Source organism: Syngnathus scovelli, chromosome 5 (genome assembly GCF_024217435.2).
Source record: "Syngnathus scovelli strain Florida chromosome 5, RoL_Ssco_1.2, whole genome shotgun sequence".
NCBI lineage: Eukaryota > Metazoa > Chordata > Actinopteri > Syngnathiformes > Syngnathidae > Syngnathus > Syngnathus scovelli.
Genome location: NC_090851.1, coordinates 11,344,587 through 11,362,433, shown reverse-complemented (window position 1 = coordinate 11,362,433; position 17,847 = coordinate 11,344,587).

Below are 17,847 nucleotides of genomic sequence, written 5' to 3'. Positions count from 1 at the left end.
AAGGCTAAATGATGCACTTAACCTCATGAGACAGAGCTTGAATAAAGGTAAAGGTTACAATTTGCATGTACACAGAAATTCCCTAAAAGCGACACACACAGAGACTGATGTGAATAGACCGACATGAGTCACGCACACACCCATATGGATGTATGCACGCACACACCCACACACGTATACTGTATCCCCACACACACGCACCCCCCCACACACACACTTAATGAGCCCATTTGTCTTCATCATTAAAAAGACCAAGCCTCAATAATCAGCAAGACGATGTGTGAATGTCCTAAGCATGCTCGATTCTAAATTAGCACAGATTTGTAACGGATTTGATGGCTGTTAGCCCTAATCAGCATCTCAGCGAGCTATTGTATATGATAGCATATATGACTTCCAAGTAAAAATGAAACGATATATTATAGTCTTCAGTACGCATTCACCAGATTTATTTTCACCACTTTGACTTTTTTTTTTTTCTTCTTTTCGTCTGCCTAAGAAAAGTCATGGAATATTCAGCTTTTTAAATATGCTTGATTTTCAAAATTGCACATGGGGCAAATTAACATTTTTAACAGAGTTGCAAAACAAGTTAAAAGACATCTATAAATTAGCCTGTGAAGACATGATGGATGATCTTTAGCCACAAGAAATATCTTTGGAATGGGGTAATGGAGTGTGTAATAGAAAAAAAAATATTTGTTAGTGCTGATTTATTGCCATGGAAATGCAGTAATTAATTTTACACAAATACTCGCGACAGTTGCATCGATAGAGTATTGAAATATAACCTCCACCATATCATTGTCTCTGCAAATCCGACATTGGTATTTGTCAGTCCTGGACTCACTTGTCTTCAACTCATGTTCATTCTTTGGTCGCTCTGGTTTTCAAGATTTCTTTCTATTTTTTTGACAAACATATATTTGCATGCACACTTCCCTCATTCTTAATCTCATCACTTCCCACATTTTGATTTTTAAATAAGTTACTGTAATTGTATTTTAAATTGTATTCTTCAGGTTCTGCGTGATGTGTTTTATTGGGGGGCAACAAAGGTACATTCTTAGCCATCCAAAATGTCTTGTCTCACTGATAAACAGGAAATTAAGATGGTGATGGCCTCTGTAATATTGACTTATTGGAAATCTCAACTTGACAGCAGTTTTCTTGTGAAGTCAAACACAACACACTGACCCCAGACTCTAGCAAACAGGATATTAGAAAGGGTGATATAAGCAGTCCTAGATATGTGCATCACTCTGATAAAATCGTTGAGGTCGTAACTGCATTTTGGCTTGGTTCATCTAATACTACTATACTCCATATATCAATTTAAAATTTGTCATTTTAATACTTGTCTCTCTTTGCATTGTGGCTACACAAACAACATAAGCAGATGCAGTATGGTTAGTAAACTTAACTTTGATTAGTAAACATTATTTTGGGGGTCGAAGGTATTGGTCAAACATTACAGTGTGCTTGTCAACATAGTGTGACTTACTGAAATTGTACATGCAGGTAAAGACAGCATTTGTACAAAATCAACCACAATACTTAATGAAAAGAGAGAGGGAGAAGTGTGCTGACATCTGCAGCAGGGAAACAGACAGAATTTCAAGAGATTTTTCTGTTTTACAAATTACCCATTTTGTTATCCATCTCATTCTCTGACCTTCTCTTCATCAAGGGCACAGTTGTGCTGGATCATATCCCTGCTGTCTTTGGCCGAAAGGCTGAGTACAATTCAAATATTTTGGAGGAGAATTTTAGGATTATAGCACTTTGGCCAAAACTCTGTTTTGTGTAGGAAATGACATTTTTACTCAGGAAGCTTTGCCAGCTGTGGTTCACAAATAAGTAACACATTGCTAAGCAATTAATACTGCAAAATCATATATAGTGAAGATAAATTTTAAAAGGCTTTTGTCTGGGATGTGCACCAGGACCAGTTCTGGGTGAATGCCATGCTTTCCCAGGGTCAGCTAAGATGGATGGATGTACAAATGGATATATTTACTTTTGCTGATTTCATAAAACCAAGTATAAAGTAGCAGGCGAGGGAGATAGGATTCTGTCATTCTTCTTCTGCACCACCACCTAACTCGCTATGAACCTCACCGCACTTCTCTGGCATTTGTCTTGCTCCCAAATAATGTCCGAAGACATATGAAGAAGATGACTATTGTACTACATAGACAATACTGCAGTGTCTTCAGTGTTGCTGAAGGCCTTTTGTTGACACCTATGTATGTTTTTTTTTCCATGTTCCTTATCTCAGGTCTAACTTTTAATATGTACTCTATATATGTGCTAATTTCTTTAGATCATTTACACCACACATACTGTACTGTACACTGTGCCTGAGAGGTTATTCTACTGATTTTTGCCCCCTTTATATTTAGTCTCATGCAGAGGCATTCATTAATATAGCTTAATGAACCAGAGTAATGCAAAATAGTGTAACATTCGGTACACCTGCATCATCTGTTTTGCTCCATACAAGGGGCAAAGTCAGGCAGCTGTCCTACTAGACCTCATTAGTGTGCAAGTGTGCATAATGTGGTGGCTCCTGAACGTGAACTTGAATTATGGCAACTTCGGCTGTTTTAAATCACGTTACATTAAATTCAGCCAGTAGGTGGCACTGTGGTTCTTACCATGCCACGTCGGGGAATTTGCTTTCATGCAATTCAGCCTTCAACAATGCTGTGGGCTAGTAAAGGGGGGGACACCAATCTTGTCTTCACAATTGTGTTAAATTCAAGCAAAACATTGTTTTTATTCTGGGATGCCAAGAAATGTGTCCTTACTTTATGAATGAGTGAGCATATACAAGCTGATTCTGTGTGTGGAACGTGTATGTAGTATGTACAGTATGGAGGATGTAGGTGTGGCCATGACAGGTGTGCTGGTGAGGCCTCTGCATGTGTGTTCTGCTCGAGTGTGTGTATGAGGGTAGCTGGGTGTGTTTGCAGTTTCCTCACCCTTTCAGTTATCCTCATCCAGCTTGCCATTTAGGGTTGGAAAGCAGCCAATCGCTGGATGCATCATTTCTGTTTCTCGCTCTGCCTCCCTCTCTCTCCCCCTCCCTTTCTGTTTGGACAATTGGATTAGTGCAGAGTGATAGAGACAAAAGCTAGAATCTCACTCTCTCAGCCAGTTTGCTTGTCCTCATGACATGTATGATAGTGACACACAGACACAAATAGCGAACACAGATATCCAAACCACACTGCTGTTATCGTATCCTGAGGCTGAGCTAGTTTAATATCCAGATGGTTTAATTATTGCATACATGTCACACACACACACAAATTAAGTGGGGTGGAATGTTTTGTTATGGGCCACGATTTAACCCTTTATACATCCATCCATTTTATTTTCCTCACGGGGGTCGCGGACACGCTTGACCCTATCTAGTTTACTTCGGGCAGCAGGCAGGGTACAGCCTGAACTGGTTTCCAGCCAATCGCAGGGCACACACAGACAAACAAGCATTCACACCTACGGCAATTTGGATTACTCAATTGGCCTACCATGCATGTTTTTGGAATGTGGGAAGAAACTGGAGTGCCCGGACACGCAAAGGGAACCCACGCAGGCATGGGGAGAACATGCAAACTCCACACAGGAAGTGGAGCCGGAATTGAACAGACAACCTCTGCACTGTGAGGCAAACGTGCAAACTTCCATATAATTCATCCAATGTCTTTTCATGACTTATTCCAAATATTCACGTGAGAAGTGCTTGCATTTATTACATTCCAAAAATCTTCTGTTTTTGCAAAATTCACACATTTTCAGCCAAGTTTTCCCCATTTGTTCTTAATGGCACATTCAACATTTCACATTTTCATCGTTCCCGTTTGAAATTCACATCAGTCAGCTCTTTCAAATAAGATCAGGGAGGAATATCAACATTCCCAAGATTGCCACGTATCAAAGATTCCACATTTTCACAAAATTTGCGCAAAATATTGCAAAATACTTTTTCCCTTCTAATTTCTACATTTTTCAACCGATTCAACCGTTCCAAGTTTTAACTGTTCATCTTATCATCTCATTCCAAAACTTCCCACGATTCAAAAAGTTCACATTTTCACTTTTAAAATTCACGCAAAATTCCGCAAACTTTCGATTTTCCCTTCTAATTTCTTAATTTTTCAACCGATTCAACCCGTTCCAACGTTCAACTTGTGCCTACCTATTCCACAACTTCCCACTTACAAAAAATTCCAAATCTCCAACTTTAAAATTCATGCCAAATTTTACAAAATTTTGTTTTTCCCTTCTTTTTCCTACATTATTTGACAGATTCGATCCATTCCAACTTTAAACATCATTCTGTAGCATTGCCCAAGTATTTATTCAGCGTCTTCACCTTCACATGCAATTTCTCCAGAAATTGCAAATTGTAGTTCTTATTATCTATCTATCTATCTATCTATCTATCTATCTATCTATCTATCTATCTATCTATCTATCTATCTATCTATCTATCTATCTATCTATCTATCTATCTATCTATCTATCTATCTATCTATCTATCTATCTATCTATCTATCTATCTATCTATCTATCTATCTATCTATCTATCTATCTATCTATCTATCTATCTATCTATCTATCTATCTATCTATCTATCTATCTATCTATCTATCTATTTTAAAACCACTCACCCTGTTCAGGATCAAGGGTTTCCCAAAGAACTTCAGGCGAAAGGTGCACCCTTGCACTGGTTGCCAGCCAATAGCAGTGCACATATCCTGTAGAAATGAACAACTATTCACATCTACACTACGCGCACACAAGTCAGGCAAGTGCACCCCCCACACCAACAGTGAGTCATCATCTTCCTCTTTCTTTCAGCTGATACCTTTAAGGGTTGCCACAGCAGATCAATCGTTTCCAACTCACTCTGTCCTATGAGACTTCCTCTGACATACCAACCACCTGCATTTTCTCTCACACCACATCCATAAACTTCCTCTTTGGCCTCATGCTTCTCTTGAGCCTGGTGGCTCCATCCTCAGCATCCTACTCCCTAGGTTGTACCCCAGGTTCCTCCTCAGCACATGTTCAAACCATCTCAATCTCGCCTCTCTGATTTTGTCTCCAAACCATCCCACCTGAGTTGTCCCTCTGATATGTATATTCCTAATCCTGTCTATCCTCATCACTCCCCAACATAATCATCTGTGTCACCTCCAGCTCTGCCTCCTGTCTTTTTGTTAGTGCCACTGTCTATAAGCCATACAACATAGCTGGTTGCACTACTGCCTTGTCGACTTGCCCCTTGACTCTTGCAGATATTATTTGGTCACATATCATTCCTGCTACCATTCTCAACCCACTCCACCCTGCCTGCACTCTCTTCTTCACCTCTCGCCATTTCTTTAGACAGTTGACTCCAAGTATTTAAACTCATCTACTTTCCCCACCTCTACTCCTTGTAACTGCACTCTTCCACCAGGCTCCCACTCATTCACACACATGTACTAAATTTTGCTCCTGATGACTTTCATTCCCCCGGTTCTCCAGAGCATATGTGCACCTCTCCAGGTTAGACTCGACCTCCTCTGTACTCTCACTACAGATCAGAATGTCATCTGCAAACATCATAGTCCATGAAGACTCCTGTCTGATCTCATCTGTCAACCTGTCCATCTTCACTGCGAACAAGAAAGGGCTCAGAACTGATCCTTAGTGTAATCCCACCTCCACCTTGAATGGATCTGTCATTCCTATCGCGCATCTCATCGCTGTCACACTATCCTTGTACATGTCCTGCACTACTCTAACATACTTCTCTGCAAGTCCAGACTTCCTCATACAATACCACAACTCTTCTCTTGGTACTCTGTCATAAGCTTTCTCTAAATCCACAAAGACACAATGTAACTCCTTCTGGCCTTGTATATACTTCTCTATCAGCATTTTCAGAGCAAACAATGCATCAATAGTGCTCTTTCCCGCCATGATATCATATTGCTGATCACAGATCTTCACCTGTTTTCTAAGCCTCACTTACTCTTTCCCACAACTTTGTGCTGTGGCTGATAAACTTAATGCCTCTGTAGTTACTGCAGTGCTGCACATCACCCATGTTCTTAAAAATAGGAACCAGTATACTTTGTCTCCACTGCTCAGCCATCCTTCCATTTTCCAAGATTTTACTAAACAATCTGGAAGGAAACGCCACTGCAACATCTCCTAGATATTTTCATGCCTTCACTGGAATGTCATCTGGGCCAACTGCTATTCCACTCTTCATTCTCTTCATAGCTGCCCTCACTCATCATCTTGCACTTCCTGATTTACTCTCACCGCATCTTGCAACCTGTTCTCTCTGTCATTTTCTTCATTCATCAGCTCCTCCAAATGGGGGGGTGCACTTGCCTGACTTGCCTCGACCTTCTCAACATTGACTGTCACGACTCGTTCCCGGTCATTCCATTATGTGTACATTTTGTCATAGTTTCCGTTTGCGTGTCTGTGTGCTCGCCCCTCCCCTCCTGTGTGCCCATGATCAGTGTAATCACCCTCACCTGCCTCTCATAAGTCCTGTCTGCCTCTCACTCCCCTGTTGGATTGTTCTAGTCTCTTGTCTCGTTTCTCATCTTTCTGTTCTCGTCTCTCGTCTATCTGTTCTTATCTCTCGGTTTCAGTTAGTTTAGTGCCCGTGTCAGGAAGTCATGTTAGTTTGCCCGTTCCAGTTTGTCTGTTCCCGTTCATCCTGCCTTCCAACTCCCTTTTCCCTCAATAAACCCTGGTCCAAGCTGCATTTGGTCGCCCTGGCTACATTCCATCCGTGACAACACGCTATCTTCACTTGACAGCACATTGCCATCTACATCTTTTATTACCCTAACCTGCTGCACATTCTTTCCAGCTCTGTCCTTTTGTCAAGCCAATCAGTAGAAGTCATTTTCTCCGTCCTTACTGTTCAACTTCTTGTACAGCTCATTATGTGCCTGTTCCTTAGGTTTTGCCACTTCTCTTCACATTGAACCACATCTCCTTGTGCTCCTGTCTACTTTCGTCATCTCACTTACTATCCCAGTTGTCGCTTTCTCCTTATAGTTTACTGGACATCTTCGTTCCACCACCAAGTTTCCTTGTCTTCCTTCCGCTGTCCAAATATCACGCAGTACCTTCCTAACTGTGACCCTCACCATTTCTGCAGTACTTTTCTAGTTGTCCATAATTTCTTCTCCACCATGCAGTGTTTCTCTCACCGGCTCACTGAATTGCCCACAAGTCTTCTTCCTTCAGCTTCCACCATCTGATCCTTTTTTTAGCTCTGACTCGCTTCATCTTCTTCACCTCTAAAGTCATCCTACAAACCACCATTTAGCTACATGCTGTCCTCCTACCAATTTACATTCTCTAATTTCCTTTAGTTTACATCTCCTACAAAGTCCACCTGCGAGCACCTTCCTCCATTCTTATAGGTCAGCCCGTGCTCCTCCCTTTTCTTAAAGTAGGTTGTCATCACAACCATTTCCATCTTTTTTGCAAAATCAACTACCAACTGCCCTGCCACATTCCTGTCCTTGATATCATACCTACCCGTTACTTCTTCATCACTAACATGTCCAATGACGTCTGCTCCTATCGCCACTCTTTCATGCTTGGGCACACTCTCCACCAGCTCATCGAACTCACTTCAGAAATATTTTTTTTCCTTCTTCTCGCAACCTACCTGTGGCGCATATGCACTGATGACATTAATCATCACCCTTCAACTTCCAGCTTCACACTCTTCACCATGTCTTTGCTACTTTGTGTTATTTTGTGTGTTTTTTGCATCTTCTGCTGCCCATCCCGGATCACTTTTAGCAGAGAAGAACCGTTAAACATTGGACAGTCTTCTCCTGGTACTTTCTCTCCGGTTTTCACTGACTCTCACTTGACGGAGATTTTAGCTGGAGCGACGGCGCTCTACAAGCTATGCCGAAGATGTATTCACTATCCCTCCTCTGTACTACATGTCCGAAACATCTCAATCTGGCCTCTCTGACTTTATCCCCAAAAGACCTAACATGGGCTGTCCCTCTGATGCACTCGTTCCTGATCTTATCCAACCGCGTCACTCCCAAAGAGAACCTCAGCATCTCCATCTCTGCCACCTCCAGCTCTTCCTTCTGTCTTTTCCCCAGTGCCACTGTCTCTAAACTATACAGCATCGCTGGTCTCACCACTGTCTTGTACACCTTTTCCTTCATTTTTACTGATACTCTTTTATCAAACATCACCCCTGACACATTTCTCCACCCGTTCTACCCTGCTTGGATGTGCTTCACCACCTCTTTTCCACACTCTCCGTTGCTCTGTACTATATTGTTCAATTGGCTTAGAGTTGGAACAGAAAAAGACACATGGTATCCATCCATCCATCCATCCATCCATCCATCCATCCATCCATCCATCCATCCATCCATCCATCCATCCATCCATCCATCCATCCATCCATCCATCCATCCATCCATCCATCTTCTTCCGCTTATCCGGGGTCGGGTCGCGGGGGCAGCAGCTTTAGGAAGGACTACCAGACTTACCTCTCCCCAGCCACTTCGTCCAGCTCATCCCCGGGGATCCCAAGATGTTCCCAGGCCAGTTGAGAGACATAGTCTCTCTAGCGTGTCCTGGGTCGCCCATGGGATCACCTGCCGTTAGGACATGGCCGGAACACTTATCCAGGGAGGCATCCAGGAGGCATCCTGGTGAGATGCCCAAGCCACCTCATCTGGCTCCTCTCAAAGTGGAGGAGCAGCGGCTCTACTCCGAGTCTCTCCCGGATGACCGAGCTTCTCACCCCATCTCTAAGGGAGAGCCCGGACACCCTACGGAGAAAACTCATTTCGGCAGCTTGTATCCGGGATCTCGTTCTTTCGGTCACGACCCATAGCTCATGAACATAGATGAGGGTAGGAGCGTAGATCGACCGGTAAATTGAGAGCTTTGCGTTTTGGCTCAGCTCTCCCTTCACCACGACCAGCCGACGCTGCACCGATCTGCCTGTCGATCTCACTCTCCATCCTGCCCTCGCTCGTGAACAAGACCCCAAGATATTTGAACTCCTCCACTTGAGGCAGGATCTCATCCCTGATCCGGAGAGGGCATTCCACCCTTTTCGACCGAGAACCATGGACTCAGATTTGGAGGTGCTGACCCTCATCCCAACCGCTTCAGACTCGGCTGCGAAACGCTCCAGTGAGAGCTGGAGATAACGGCTTGAAGAAGCCAACAGCACCACGTCGTCTGCAAAAAGCAGAGACGCAATGCTGAGGTCCCCAAACCGGACACCCTCATTGCCTCGGCTGCGCCTAGAAATTCTGTCCATAAAAGTTATGAACAGAATCGGTGACAAAGGGCAGCCTTGGCGGAGTCCAACCCTCACTGGGAATGAATCCGACTTACTGCCGGAAATGCGGACCAAACTCCGGGATCGATGATACAGGGACCGAACCGCCCTTATCAGTTGGCTCGGCACCCCGTACTCCCGAACCACCCTCCACAGAACTTCCTGAGAGACACGGTCGAACGCCTTCTCCAAGTCCACAAAACACATGTGGACTGGTTGAGTGAGCGCCCATGCCCCCTCGAGGATCCTGCCGAGGGTATAAAGCTGGTCCACTGTTCCACGGCCAGGACGGAAGCCACACTGCTTTTATATAATTCGTCCATATTTTAAAAAGCATTTCTGTCATACAGCTAGTTAGGAAGTGCATGGGCTTTTGTGGCCCCCAATTAGCACTGATGAAAAATTGTGGCTCCCTCAAGCATTTAAGTTTCCCATTCCTGTCATAGATGACACATGCAATTAAACTAATTGAAACATTAAAAATGTATGGACTGCATAATTAGGCCCTTGTTTACGATACCCTCCAGTACATATCCAAATATGGCATTCCACACATTCAAACTCAAATCTATGCAAACAAACTAAGCATCGTCCTAAAGATTTTAATTGACTTTATTCATGTTCTAAAGAAGGGGTGTCCAAACTCAGTCCTGGAGGGTGTGCTGCAGGAGACATACATCAAGAACAGGCAGGACAATCACCCGCCACGACAGCATGTCTGTTCCAATGTAGCCATTTTTCCCCATTCAGATAAATTATATTTCAAAAACGTAAGTCTGGTATCAAAAAGGCACCATCATGAGATTTTCATTAATCGTACAAGCAAAAAGGAGACACATGCTTTTGTTTTAACAATTTAGAAGTTAAATACTTGCATCAGAATGACACTTTTGACACAACTATTTGTGTTTATTCATGGTTCATCTCACTGCCCCGCTGCAGTTTTCCAATGCACAAACCGTTTGGTGCCAGAAAGACTAAAGGCAAAGGTACTTGTTGAGTTTCAAAAAACAAGTGCGAACTCGACAACCCACACAAGTTCCCATGCAAACTGTAACAGTGATTGCATTTTTCACTCATGGCGTCGGCTTCATCACCAGCCTTTCAAATTACATTTCTCAACTCAATTACTGTACAGATTAATGCTTGTGCGTCATGCAGCAGTCACATTATCAAAGAAAAATAATTTAAGGTCTATTTCTTTGAAAGGCTAAAAAGCCATTTTGATTATTTTAAGAAAATTAGATTACTTCTGCTAGAAGAGCACATTTTACAAACATCAATGCTATCCTGTAATTCACTTTCTTAGTCTGAGCATATAAAAAAAAAAAAGAGAGAGAATACGCTCAGCCATTGAATGTCATAACAAGTTCAATTTTAATTTGGAATTAATCTGGTTTTGAAAAATAGCTCTTCATGTGGGGCAATGGCAATATAGTTGCGATAACACCTGTTGCCATAGGCTGCCGTGAATCACTCCCACACATTTCAGTTATGGTCACTAAAAACTGTTTATTACTAATTATTATTATTATTATTATTACTATTATTATTATTATTATTATTATTTGATTATAGGAGCTGTTTTTGTGTTGTGAAATACTAAGGGTGAGTTGTTTATCCCCAAGTCGTTAAAAATAATATTTGCCTCCAACCAAAAGAAGTGGTATTATCTTTTTCTGCCTCCTTTTGTTCAAGTAATGATTGCACACTTTCTGTAAATACTTTAAACTTCATTTCACTTCTCAAATATGACTGTTTTTGTCTGCTATATGATATATTTAACTGAAATTGCTGATCCAAACAACCAATGATTTATAAAGCAAAATCTTGAAAATGATCAGGGGTGCCCAAACTTTTGCAAGTATATTAAGGGAAGGCACATGGTCCACATATTGGAAGCATAAACTGACTTGCAGCGTACAAAGTACATTTACACGGAACTATAAGATCTCTACTTGACAATGATGTGATGTTGGATGCTGTAAAGTGAGCACTTAGAGACCGTTTTCCAGCCCACTTCGGGTTCATTTGTGACAACCCTGCACTACACTGCCATGACCAGATGCATGAATTTAAAAATATATGAACAATAATAATAATAATAATAATAATAATAATAATAATAATAATAATGTGGCTCAGTGGCGCACTGGTTAGCATGTCCGCCTCACAGTTTGGAGGGCCTGGGTTCGATTCCACCTCCTGCCCTCCCTGTGAGGAGTTTGCATGTTCTCCTTGTGCCTGCATGGGTTTCCTCCAGGAACTCCGGTTTCCTCCCGTATTCCAAAAAACATGCATGGTAGGCTGATTGAGCATTCCAAATTGTCCATAGTAAGAGAGAGTGCGAGTACGAATGGTTGTTCGTCTCTGTGTGCCATGCGATTGGCTGGCAATCAGTTCAGGGTGTCCCCCGCCTACTGCCCAATGACTGCCGGGATAGGCTCTAGCACGCCCGCGATCCCGTGGGGAGAAGTTGTACAGAAGATGGATGGATAATAATAATATTAATAATAATACATTCAATTAATAGATTTCTAGGATTCAGAAGGTTTGATGCACACTCTTGTCATATTTATGAATGAAATATGATCTTCCACCAAAAACATCTGGAGAGCTCAGAATTTGTCTGCCTTTACCTCGATCGAATCCATCCAAACCGTGTTCCACCGCCTGTATGACAACTTAGGCCTCCTTTTAGCTTGTCTTAAGATTTGTCATCTTTCTTCCACCAAAAGAAAATACCCTCATCACACTCGAACGCCCAGCATGGCACAAACACTCAAAAGGGTACTTACCCCTTCACTAAAATCAAAAGGTGGCGGGTTTTATGCTTGTGCGCACTTGTTTTTTCTATGAAAATGGAGCCTTCAGAGTGAGTCAACATAGAAAAACCTGAGTGAAGTGTTTAAGAAATGTTTCTCTCTGACAGTCACTATCTCAATTTATCTCAACCACAGAATAAAGACTTGTAAATAGTCTCCTACAGTTTAAAAGTGACTGTTCATGGCACTAACATGTCAAACTACACAAAGAATAAAGACTTATAATATACTTAACACATAATTTTAAAGGTCCACTTAAAATTGCTCTGTTCTTCCTTCCTATGCCCCACTAGGCGAATGGTCTTTCAATACCTTGGAGACCAGGGTTGGAGCTAGGCTAGGCTGTTGTTGTGCAAGTGATTTCTCAAATAGCCCAGAGCTTGAAGGGTAAGGCGAGGTGAAAAAGAGCAGAGAACAACAGATAAATTCACATTTTGAGTCAGACCTTCAACACAAACCGGCTGAATTAAACTTGACTGTGAGTGTGCTAATCCTTGCATGTGACACATGCAGCACAAACACACATGGAGAGCTTTGTGGCTTGCTGGTGGATCTCGTTTGGAATTACTACGTAGATATTTGTTTTATTTTTGATCAGTTTGAAATTAGACTTTTATTCTCCTAATCGCTGCAGTTTGATTAGTATTGCACATGCCTCATAAAGGAAGGATATCCAGTATGAAATAAGATAAAAAAAGAATACCCAGGTAAGAAAGAAAACATTATTGATGCGGGAAAAAAGCCCAGCAACTGCACTGTTATTTCCCAGATGACCTGTCTCCCCCTTGTGTCCCACTTCCACGATGGGTTACGTCAGATTCCATTCATTCAGTAATTCATCCCCCTTAGAGTATCTGCCTGTGTGTGGGATTGTTTTGATTTGAATGTGTGTGTGTGTGTGTGTGTGTGTGTGTGTGTGTGTGTGTGTGTGTGTGTGTGTTTGTGTGTGTGTGTGTGTGTGTGCGTGTGTGTGTGTGTGTGTGTGTGTGCATGTGTGTGTGTGCGCGTGTGCGCGTGTAAGAAGATAGGAAAGTGCCATATCTGACTATGCTTTGTATTTTGAAATATTATTCAACCACTGTAAGAGGGAACAGACCTATTTTATGTCTTTTGTTGCATTCATACTCTTGTGCGTGCCAGAGACCATTGATCCAGATATCCTAAATCATTCTTTAATGATAAATCAATCTTCGAGGAATTCACATTCAGCCCTTTGTGCAAATAACCAATATATATCAAACAGTTATGTACTTCACTTGTATAAGAATACCTTCTGATTTTAAAAGGCATAGTTTGGATAAACTATTATGTATAGTTGAAGATGAAAATAATGCTGCAGGACTTTGTGCTGTCTCTGTTGAAATACCGTTGATGTGTATAAAAAATATACCATGACATCCTCAAATTGCTTTATGAATACAAGAAAACTGGCAAAATGAAGAAGAAAAAAAAGGAAAGACATCAAAATAAGTTTGCGCACGGATAATATCCTTTGAGTCATTTGTGAAATCTTGCACAATGAATGAACAAGTGCAAATGCTGTTTTAATTTATTCTTCAGCCAGTTGATGGTAGCAGAAGACATTCACGTCATATGTAAGTGGAAGAGTGTACGAGTGGCTAGCACATGCATTTGCAAGTCTGGTTCTTGGGACCTGCTGTCCGGCCTGTTTTAGAGGTTTTCCCTCATTCACAAAGCTGATTCACATGATCAAGCTTTTACACAGCTTGCTGATGAGCAAATCATTTGGATCAGGTATGTTGAGGAAGGCCTCTTCTAAAACAGGCAGGACAGCAGGTCCCAAGAGCCAGACTTGGGTTAGCACGCTTAAGCACCGTTCACAAGGCAGGATGATTAGCTCGAATTTAGCCCCAAATCTTCACTCCCGGCAATTTCAGGTCAGCCCCCATTCTCATAATGGCTCCAAAGATAATCTTATCAGACAATCCTGCCACGTGCGATGCGCTCAGACTGATCTAGCCTGCTCAGTCTGGGATATTCAACATGTTGAATTTCTTTGGCCCGACTTTACACTATGCGCGGTGTCCCAGTTGACAGTGACACGCAGTCAATCGAAAGCGAGATGACGAGGAAGTACGATTGTTTGGGCAATTCAAAATCAAAAGTCATGGCGCAACAGAAGATCTGTGCTCGCGCCTTTGACCTTTTCATTTTTTTCTGCTAAAAACAAACAAACAAACAAACAAACAAACTCTTGCTTCTTTGTCCGCCATGTTTGTTGAGTCTGAAGTCACGTTTACTCTTGGGGGGTTTTGTGAGATTTCCTGTCCAACGTGGGAATGTCCGTGTGTAATGTGTTGCTTTTCTCATGTGGCTGCACACCACACATAGTACCTTCAAAACTGTGATTCTTTTTTACTTGTGGGGTCTTTCACAGTCGGACGATAATTTTAAAATCTTGCCATGCAAATCAGACTTAAGGCAGTGATTATTTTGTGTTGCACTAGAGAAAGCCCATGAATTCTGGAATCACTGTGCTTGACCATTAATTTGCTCTTGTGCTGTTTGTTGAATAAATTATTTGCATGTGACACCTGAGTGAATAATGTTAATTGCTTTTTAGCCCAATGTATGAGCCATTTGAGTGTTTATATTATGACACACACAGAGCCTCTTTTACAATATGTAATAATTTTCTAATACAGTATCACTATAAATAATGCATCACTGTCGGAGAGTAGCTGACGGTTCACTTTTCTGTTTCCTTTAGAACTGGGGTTGTCAATCTGTGGTTCGTGGCCCTCCAGTGATCCATGGCGGTATTACAAGTGGTCCGCAAAATTGGAAATGGAAAACAATTGTAAAATAAATAAAACGTATTCATAATTTAGACTTGGTTTATTTTCCAGCTAATTTTTTGAATCATTTACCCATCCAAATTATGTCAAATGTAGCTGAGATTCCCAAAATAAACATACAGATCCAAATAAATAGCATGCATAGGTCTATCCTTTTTCGGTGCAAAATAAAATAAAGCAGTGGTCCTCGAGTTGCGTCTCGGTTATATTGGTGGTTCCTTGGACAAAACCAGTTGAAAACCCCTGCTTTAGAAGCTAAACAGTTTTCCTGTAAAATATCTCGCTAATAGTATGCCAAAAGAGAGGGAGAAAATGAAGAGATGTTAACGGTGGCAGGTGTTATATTTGAAGAATTGAGTGTGTGCCTGTTGCTGGGGTACAGGTGCTAGAGTAGTGTCAGAGTAAATAGTCTCAAACTGGTACGGGCTGATTGGCCAATTAGAGACTGTTTCCATGTGACACGTAGCAGTCAATTTACGCTCCCTTTTCCACCGCCTCTCACAATCGCTCCTTTGCTCTCATCCTTAAGTGCTTCAGTCTTTACCGCTATCCCATCTGTCTCTTCTAGTATCTTGTCTCCTTTTTCTTCCTCCTTTTTAATTTGTTCTTGCTCCACACTTGCCCACATTCAAGATTCATCCACCCCTCCCCCAGAACCTTTAACCCTGCCTTGCCACAGCATTATGAGGTGCTTGCACATGACCAGTGTAAACTGTGTTGTTGTGTGCATCCTTCCACAAGTACGTATAGTAGATGCCGGGGGTTTCACCAAACCTGTCACCCCCACCCTGCTTGTTCTCAATAAATATGCTATTGCAAGAGACCAAAGGCAGACTTCGTTCGAACATCGCTCTATGTATAGTGACGAACGATTTCTCCACTTGCAAGTGCTCAAAGGGCATACTGTCTCCCGTGTGGTTCTTGCAAATAAGTTACAGTGAGCACCACTCTAACAGGTGGGGTACACATAAACAAACCTACAATCACACCTATGGACGATTTGGAGCGGTCAATCGACCTCCTAAGCATGTTTTTTTGGGGGGAATGTGGGATAACATTCCCACACAGGCTCGGGGAGAACATGCAAACTTCACACAAGAAGGCCGAAGCCGGAATAGAAACCTGTACCTTTGAACTGTGAAGCAGACGTGCTAACCAGTGCCCCACCGTGCCACCTTATTCTATTATTTTGATATGGTAAATCCATTAGGATATATTCTCTTTGGGTCTTTTTTTTTTTTTTATATATATATATTTGGTTGAAAGTACAGGAGGTCCGACGGGTGTTTATAAATGTTTGCAAAATGCCACATTTTTAGTAGTAGTACTAGTAGTATTGGTGGTGGTGGTGGTGGTGGTAGTAGTAGTAGTAGTAGTAGTAGTAGTAGTAATGCACAATATACATTTAGTTTCACTGTGTCCCTTACGCACCTACATAGAATGTATGTATGCACTTTGGGCGAGGAGACACTTAAAAAAAGGTTGTAAATTGACTCATAGCCTTTTCTCTGAAGCACTCCAAATGCTCTAGTAAAGTAAATCCAGCACTCTACGAATGTGAAACAACATATTGTACGTTTTGAATCATTTCAGGTGGTCTGACAGCCGTGCCATCACCAACCAACTCAGCTGACTCGTTCTGACGTGTGCTGGGACACACCTGGCCCATATACGCTAACCAACCGCCCAAAGGTCGTATATCCCTATTACGACATTACACCAACAGCTTGAGTATTGACATTATATCATATTGATTGACTGGTGAGAAAGGATCAGCACCAGGTGATTTTTTGTACGTGAAGAGAGCATTTCCGCATGCAGAGGAGGCCTTGGAGCTTCTTAGTCTTCCACTTTTGACTATCTGTGTCAGTCTCTGCTTGGACAAAAAGGCTGCCAAGGATTCGTCTGTATATTGGAGAAAGGGGAGCAGTGATGTGTTTGCTTCACCAACAGTACACAACCCGCCAAAATTTTACATTTACTCACATGCCTGTGGAATATGTAGTGTATGACCTGCAGACTCACAGATGTTCAAACATTCAAAAAGAAACACAATTATCTGACATGCACAGGCTTGTTGTTCACGCATACAGTGTGTCTGCATCTTTGTTGCCACTGGAACAATTGACTCCCCTCTGTGTTTTGAGGACTTTGATAATGTTTCCAAGCTTGGATTCCTCTGACCTGCTTTGATGCTGGTGCTGGTGTCTAGTTTTATTGTCATGTCACGCCTGTCTATAACGCTTACAATATCAACACAACACCAAGGGCTGCTTGGAACTTCTTCTAGACATCTTATTTTCTTTTTCTTTTGGCCTCACAAACTACTCTCCAGTGTCGTTGTAAAATTGAGAAAATAAAGTTAAAATGCATTTGATATCGCATATCGATTCCGTCATCCATTCCATCCTCTTGCAGAGGCTCTCTAATATTTGCCTGTCATCACACACATGTAATTGGTTTGCCAGCTACCTAAACAATTGAGTCCAGCAAGTTAAATCGGAAAACATTATTTCTGACCCTCTCACCATCTCCAAAGGGGTGCCTCAAGGCTCGATCTTAGGCCCGACGCTGTTTTCTATTTACATCAATGACGTAGTCAAGTATGCTGGAAGTTCAAAGATCCCCCTTTATGCTGATGACACTATCCTGTACTCTGACGGCCCTTCTCTCCATTCTGCAACATTCTCATTACAACTTTTTACCTCCGTTGAACAATATTTCCATAATCTCCTTCTCTTTCTCAACACTAAGAAAACTAAATGCATCATTTTTAACCGGTCTCGTGCTCCCACCACTGCCCCTAAAATCTTTTGCGCAGACGGCATTGAAC